The 7,493-nt window shown below is 40.5% G+C and overlaps 1 protein-coding gene across 2 annotated transcripts in view; it reads left to right on the top strand.

Moving 5' to 3' along the window:
- The first annotated feature begins 79 nt into the window (after positions 1–79).
- Positions 80–7,493, top strand: part of LOC127423573 (E3 ubiquitin-protein ligase rnf213-beta-like) — a 54,722-nt gene continuing 47,308 nt past the window's right edge. For both annotated transcript variants that reach the window (XM_051667997.1, XM_051667995.1), the window contains exon 1: positions 80–212. The gene's annotated coding sequence lies outside the window, so the exon portion shown is untranslated. The remainder of the gene's footprint in view (positions 213–7,493) is intronic.

The raw sequence follows: 7,493 nt of genomic DNA, 5'->3' as shown, positions 1-7,493 counted from the left end.
CACCACAAACACGTAAGTGAGACAAGAGCCAGTCTGCAGAAACCAGCTGGTAAAACGAAACCGGAAGTAAACTTGCTAATGTTAAAAAGCCAAAAGAGAGGTGGAACATTATTTCTGTTTACTGACAGCTGAAGATGACTGTCCAGCTGTCCAAAGAGTGAGTCTCTAAAACAAATCTGTCATCTTTTTGACAGTGTGAAGAATCATTGCAGGTATGGCACGATATATTTATTAATATATATATATATATATATATATATATATATATATATATATATATATATATATATATATATATATATCTTAATATTATCTGGTTTATGATTCATTTAATGTCCTTAAACATATAACGATGATGTATCTTTTAATTTTGTAGCAGTTTAATTTGTCATTCAAATATATTTGATACACACTTTAAAATCCCCTGAGTATCATTCTGGAAAAAGGAAACTTGAATCTGCGAGGAAGTGAAGTTGTTTACGGGTGTAGAAGAGATGGTTAAGGAAGTCGAGTTAAGGTTATGAGTTGTAATTTTGATTAAAAACTATTACTATAAATATCGGTAGACCGTCATTTTTATTATTTAATCACATAATATTCTCTGATTTACCATAGTTAATGCATAGGAACCATATTTTAACTGTGGTATTTGCAGTAAAACCAAAGTAACAGGTAAAATCATTGATGGCTCCTCATTACCATAATTAGATCAATATGAATATGCTTTGTATAAAACAAACTGTAATAGCTATTTCATTATCAGGACAAATTGTATCCTTAAAGGTGCAGTATGTAAGATTCAGAATCCCTTGTTATTAATGACACCTGTGGCCGTTAAGTGAACTGCAGCTAGCTACATGTTGCTCGTGATTGTGCACACACTCCATAGGGCCCAGCATCAGCCAAAACAATGACGTAATGTACAAAGAGACTGAAGGTCATGCTGACAGATGAGGCAGCATAATTAAAATTCCAGTTATGATTGTTTTACTACAAACTTTGAGACTGTATATTATATTTGACTCTCCAGTGCTGGAACAGGGCTAAAACAAAGTGTGGATATACATTTACATTTATTCATTTGGCAGACTCTTTTATCCAAAGCGACTTACAAAAGAGGAAAACATAAGCGAATCATCTTAGGAGACAGTGGTATGAAAAAGTGCTGTATTACAAAGTATCACTAGCATCATAATAGTATTCAAAACAGAATAAAGTGCAACAGGAATTTTTTTTCTCTCTCTCTCTCAATGACTGGTTAAGTGCTCATGGAAAAGATGTGTTTTTAGTCGTTTTTTGAAGACAGAGTGAGTCAGCTTCACGGATGGAGTTGGGAAGGTCGTTCCACCAACGTGGTATGATGAAGCTGAAAGTCCGGGAAAGTGTTTTGGTGCCTCTTTGTGTTGGTACAACAAGGCGACGTTCCTTAGCCAACCGCAGGCTTCTAGTGGGTGCGTAACTCTGCATAAATTATTTTAGGTATGCTGGAGCAGACCCAGTGACTGTTCTGTATGCCAGCATCAGAGCCTTGAATTTGATACGTGCATCAACCGACAGCCAGTGGAGAGAGACAAGGAGTGGTGTAACATGTGCTCTCTTTGGTTCATTAAAGACCAGATGTGCTGCTGCATTCTGGATCATTTGCAGGGGTCTAATTGCACATGCAGGGAGGCCTGCAATGAGAGCGTTACAGCAGTCCAGTCTAGTTATGACAAGTGACTGGACAAGCAGTTGTGTGGCATGTTCAGAGAGGAAGGGTCTTATCTTCCTGATATTGTAGAGTGTAAATCTACATGATCTTGCAGTCTTTGAGATGTGGTCTGTGAAATTTAGTCTGTTGTTGATGGTTACCCCTAGATTTCTGACCGATTTGGAAGGCGTTACTGTAGTTGCACCCAGCTGCACGGTGATGTTGTGTTCAATAGCAGGGTTGGCTGGAAAGACAAGGAGTTCAGTCTTGGCTGGGTTGAGTTGCAGGTGGTGCTCCTTCATCCAGGCCGAGATTTCCGCCAGGCAGGCGGAAATTCGAGCAGTCACTGTGGTGTCGTTGGGCTGGAAAGACAAGTAGAGTTGCATGTCATCAGCATAGCAGTGGTAAAAGAAACCATGTGCCTGAATAATGGGTCACAGTGATGTTGTGTATATAGAGAAGAGAAGTGGCCCAAGCACTGATCCCTGAGGTACCCCAGTAAGTAGCTGATGTGGCTTGGATACCTCACCTCTCTAGGCTACCTTGAAGGACCTACCTGAGAGATAGGAATTAAACCAGTCGAGCACAGTTCCTGTAATGCCCAGCGAGGAGAGGGTAGAGAGTAGATGGTTGACGGCTCTCGGGAACACGCATAAATGTCACATCCTTTGGATTTTCCCAGCAAAAGTGACCCGCTCACTTCGCATGATAATCAGTCTACAGGCTTTAATAGGCAACCTAGGAAGTCCGGGAAGGGCTCATTTTTTAAGATGCGTTACAAGCCATTCACACACTGGCAAAAAAAAGGCGAATATTATATGAAAATGTTTACATATTGCACCTTTAACATATTTATTAAAATACGAAAGCCCTGGACCGCAAGGTGAAATTTTTTTAGGTGTCTAATTAGTGGCTTCCTACAATGCCGTTTTAGTGCCACATAAAACAAAATGAAGTCAGCATTATGAGAATAAAGGTGCATCATTATGAAATTACATTCAAAATGTTGAGATTGAAGTCGTAAGAAAAGTAACATCAAAGTGATGTGGTGGACAACAGCAAAATGGACAGTCTGGGGCTTCACATACAGTAAACAGCACTAACCAAGGAGATAAAATCGGCTGTGCAACTTTGTTGTCAAGTTGTTGTCAGATTTTCTGTCTGTCTGTCTGGCTCTTTCTCCTGAATCAATTAAAATTAATTTACATAACTGCTGCGGTGTCCGAATACTAATAATAACTCTGTGCTGATGCGCCAAAGGACCAAGCACCTGTCCTAAAGTATGATTTAACTAAATGCGCCACATCCATTTCTTGCATTAATTAAGTTGCTGTGATAATGCCGGGCCCGGTTCCAGATCAAAATCACTGAGGGTGCTTCTGAAAATAGTGGGGGTGCTCTGTATAAAGTGGAGATGTATCATAATTACAAACTTTTTAATAGATTAAATCATGTTTAAATGCTACTTAAACAACGTAAAGAAAAGTTTGTTTTTTTAATGCACAAAACATTTATTGCTTCAGGGTTTTTTACCCCCATGATCTGTCGCTGAAAATGTCAGCAAAATTCTGCACCTGCAGATTAGGACATACTGATTTGCAAAATCATACACGTTTATATATTTGGATGCAGCATTTTATGCATTCCTAAAATGCAAGGATTTTTGTGTGTTTGCTGGTATTCAAGAAAATCTGCTTGCCAATTTACAGTATTAGTCTTACATATTCAGTTGAGCCGGGGTGTGCAATTATTTTGGTACTGGGGCCACATCAGCCATTAAGTATAACATGGAACAGAGAAGATAAAAAGTTGTGCATAGTTTTATCTTTTAAGCTCAGACATGCACTCAGTGAATGATGCACAATTTTCTGAAGTGTATACTGATGGGACCATTCTGTGATTGCTTGAAGTTGCTATACTTTCTGTCATGTGTTAGTAAAACTGAATAATGGCTGAATAAAATTATTAATTGATTATTTTACCATACTTCAATGCAATGGTAATTTAGTATTCATTTTAACACTCTACATCAGGAGTCTGGTTTAAAAGTAAACAAATATTCAGGGAAGAGATTCTAAAAGCTTATTTTAATGTTGACTGCAAAGTGGACCCGTTTACTTGTTTTATTCTCAGAACATTATCAACCTGTTTACATGCTCATGGGTCATGATGTGGGTCTTGTCGATGTTTGGCACCCCATTCAGCACACTACTGAATAAAACAGGCTGCATGACACTGATAAATGATTACTGCCAGAGTAACATTCACATACAGGTGTGAGGGACTTCAGCATTTTACAAATAACACAAAGAATAAATATATTTCTCTCTCACTTGGTTTTACTCGCGTGTCCCCTCCGAGCACTATTGTGCACTAAGTTGTTGTTTGTTTGTTTTTTTGCGGAGAGAAAGCACGTGCACTCGCATGTATGGTTGCCAGATTGCATAAATTAAGTATGACATAAGGTGAAATATTTCCAATTTGTGAAAGTATAAATCTCTGATTGGGGTGTTGCATCTATTATCTGGAAACCCTGAGCATATTAAAAGCTTGTGGATGCACGATAGGTCCCAAAGCCAGATAAATGAAAGATCTAATAAAAAACGTTCATGATAAATCGACCCGCAGACAGCAGTTTGCCCTGGTCTGCAATTGAGGGTGCTCTCACAGTACTATGACTTTATTCTTGAAACTTTGTGAAAAATTTTTTTTCTCTCTGATAACATTTTTTTCCTCTGTTTTTTTGTCCTCTCTAAATTTGTTTTCTCTCTCTGAAAGTTTTTTTTTTTTCTAAAATACACTATATTGCCAAAAGTATTCGCTCATCTGCCTTTAGACGCATATGAACTTAAGTGACATCCCATTCTTAATCCATAGGGTTTAATATGACGTCGGCCCACCCTTTGCAGCTATAACAGCTTCAACTCTTCTGGGAAGGCTTTCCACAAGGTTTAGGAGTGTGTTTATGGGAATTTTTGACCATTCTTCCAGAAGCGCATTTGTGAGGTCAGACACTGATGTTGGACGAGAAGGCCTGGCTCGCAGTCTTTGCTCTAATTCATCCCAAAGGTGCTCTGTCGGGTTGAGGTCAGGACTCTGTGCAGGCCAGTCAAGTTCTTCCACACCAAACTCGCTCATCCATGTCTTTATGGACCTTGCTTTGTGCACTGGTGCACAGTCATGTTGGAACAGGAAGGGGCCATCCCCAAACTGTTCCCACAAATTTGGAAGCATGGAATTGTCCAAAATCTCTTGGTATGCTGAAGCATTCAGAGTTCCTTTCACTGGAACTAAGGGGCCAAGCCCAGCTCCTGAAAAACAACCCCACACCATAATCCCCCCTCCACCAAACTTCACAGTTGGCACAATGCAGTCAGACAAGTACCGTTCTCCTGGCAACCGCCAAACCCAGACTCGTCCATCAGATTGCCAGATGGAGAAGCGTGATTCGTCACTCCAGAGAACGCGTCTCCACTGCTCTAGAGTCCAGTGGTGGCGTGCTTTACACCACTGCATCCGACGCTTTGCATTGCACTTGGTGATGTATGGCTTGGATGCAGCTGCTCGGCCATGGAAACCCATTCCATGAAGCTCTCTACGCACTGTTCTTGAGCTAATCTGAAGGCCACATGAACTTTGGAGGTTTGTAGCGATTGACTCTGCAGAAAGTTGGCAACCTCTGCGCACTATGCGCCTCAGCATCTGCTGACCCCGCTCTGTCATTTTACGTGGCCTACCACTTCGTGGCTGAGTTGCTGTCATTCCCAATCACTTCCACTTTGTTATGATACCACTGACTGTTGACTGTGGAATATTTAGTAGCAAGGAAATTTCAGGACTGGACTTGTTGCACAGGTGGCATCCTATCACAGTACCACTCTGGAATTCACTGAGCTCCTGAGAGCGGCCCATTCTTTCACAAATGTTTGTAGAAGCAGTCTGCATGCCTAGGTGCTTCATTTTATACACCTGTGGCCATGGAAGTGATTGGAACACCTGAATTCAATTATTTGGATGGGTGAGTGAATACTTTTGGCAATATAGTGTATATATATATATATATATATATATATATATATATATATATATATATATATATATATATATATATATATACATACAGTGCATCCGGAAAGTATTCACAGTGCTTCACTTTTTCCACATTTTGTTATGTTACAGCCTTATTCCAAAATGGATTAAATTCATTATTTTCCTCAAAATTCTACAAACAATATCCCATAATGACAATGTGAAAGAAGTTTGTTTGAAATCTTTGCAAATTTATTAAAAATAAAAAACACATGTACATAAGTATTCACAGATTTGCCATGACACTCAAAATTGAGCTCAGGTGCATCCTGTTTCCACTGATCATCCTTGAGATGTTTCTACAACTTGATTGGAGTCCACCTGTGGTAAATTCAGTTGATTGGACATGATTTGGAAAGGCACACACCTGTCTATATAAGGTCCCACAGTTAACAATGCATGTTAGAGCACAAACCAAGCCATGAAGTCTAAGGAATTGTATTCAGGCACAGATCTGAGGAAGGGTACAGAAAGATTTCTGCAGCATTGAAGGTCCCAATGAGCACAGTGGCCTCCATCATCTGTAAATGGAAGAAGTTTGGAACCACCAGGACTCTTCCTAGATCTGGCCAAACTGAGCGATCGGGGGAGAAGGGCTTTAGTCAGGGAGGTGACCAAGAACCCGATGGTCACTCTGACAGAGTTCCAACATTTCTCTGTGGAGAGAGGAGAAACTTCCAGAAGAACCACCATCCCTGCAGCACTCCACCAATCAGGCCTGTATGGTAGAGTGGCCAGACAGAAGCCACTCCTCAGTAAAAGGCACATGACAGCCTGCCTGGAGTTTGCCAAAAGGCACCTGAAGGACTCTCAGACCATGAGAAACAAAGATTGAACTCTTTGGCCTGAATGGCAAGCGTCATGTCTGGAGGAAACCAGGCACCGCTCATCACCTGGCCAATACCATCCCTGCAGTGAAGCATGGTGGTGGCAGCATCATGTTGTGGGGATGGTTTTTCAGCGGCAGGAACTGGGAGACTAGTCAGGATTGAGGGAAAGATGAATGCAGCAATGTACAGAGACATCCTTGATGAAAACGTGCTCCAGAGCGCTCTGGACCTCAGACAGGGACGAAGGTTCATCTTCCAACAGGACAACGACCCTAAGCACACCACCAAGATAACAAAGGAGTGGCTCCGGGACAACTCTGTGAATGTCCTTGAGTGGCCCAACCAGAGCCCAGACTTGAACCTGATTGAACATCTCTGGAGAGATCTGAAAATGGCCGTGCACCGACACTCCCCATCCAACCTGATGAAGCTTGAGAGGTCCTGCAAAGAAGAATGGGAGAAACTGCCCAAAAATAGGTGTGCCAAGCTTGTAGCATCATACTCAAAAAGACTTGAGGCTGTAATTGGTGCCAAAGGTGCTTCAACAAAGTATTGAGCAAAGGCCGTGAATACTTATGTACATGTGATATACAGGTGCATCTCAATAAATTAGAATGTCGTGGAAAAGTTCATTTATTTCAGTAATTCAACTCAAATTGTGAAACTCGTGTATTAAATAAATTCAATGCACACAGACTGAAGTAGTTTAAGTCTTTGGTTCTTTTAATTGTGATAATTTTAGCTCACATTTAACAAAAACCCACCAATTCACTATCTCAAAAAATTAGAATACATCATAAGACCAATAAAAAAAACATTTTTAGTGAATTGTTGGCCTTCTGGAAAGTATGTTCATTTACTGTATATGTACTCAATACTTGGTA

This window comes from Myxocyprinus asiaticus, chromosome 32 (assembly GCF_019703515.2).
Source record: "Myxocyprinus asiaticus isolate MX2 ecotype Aquarium Trade chromosome 32, UBuf_Myxa_2, whole genome shotgun sequence".
NCBI lineage: Eukaryota > Metazoa > Chordata > Actinopteri > Cypriniformes > Catostomidae > Myxocyprinus > Myxocyprinus asiaticus.
This window is presented reverse-complemented; position numbering and strand designations above follow the sequence as displayed.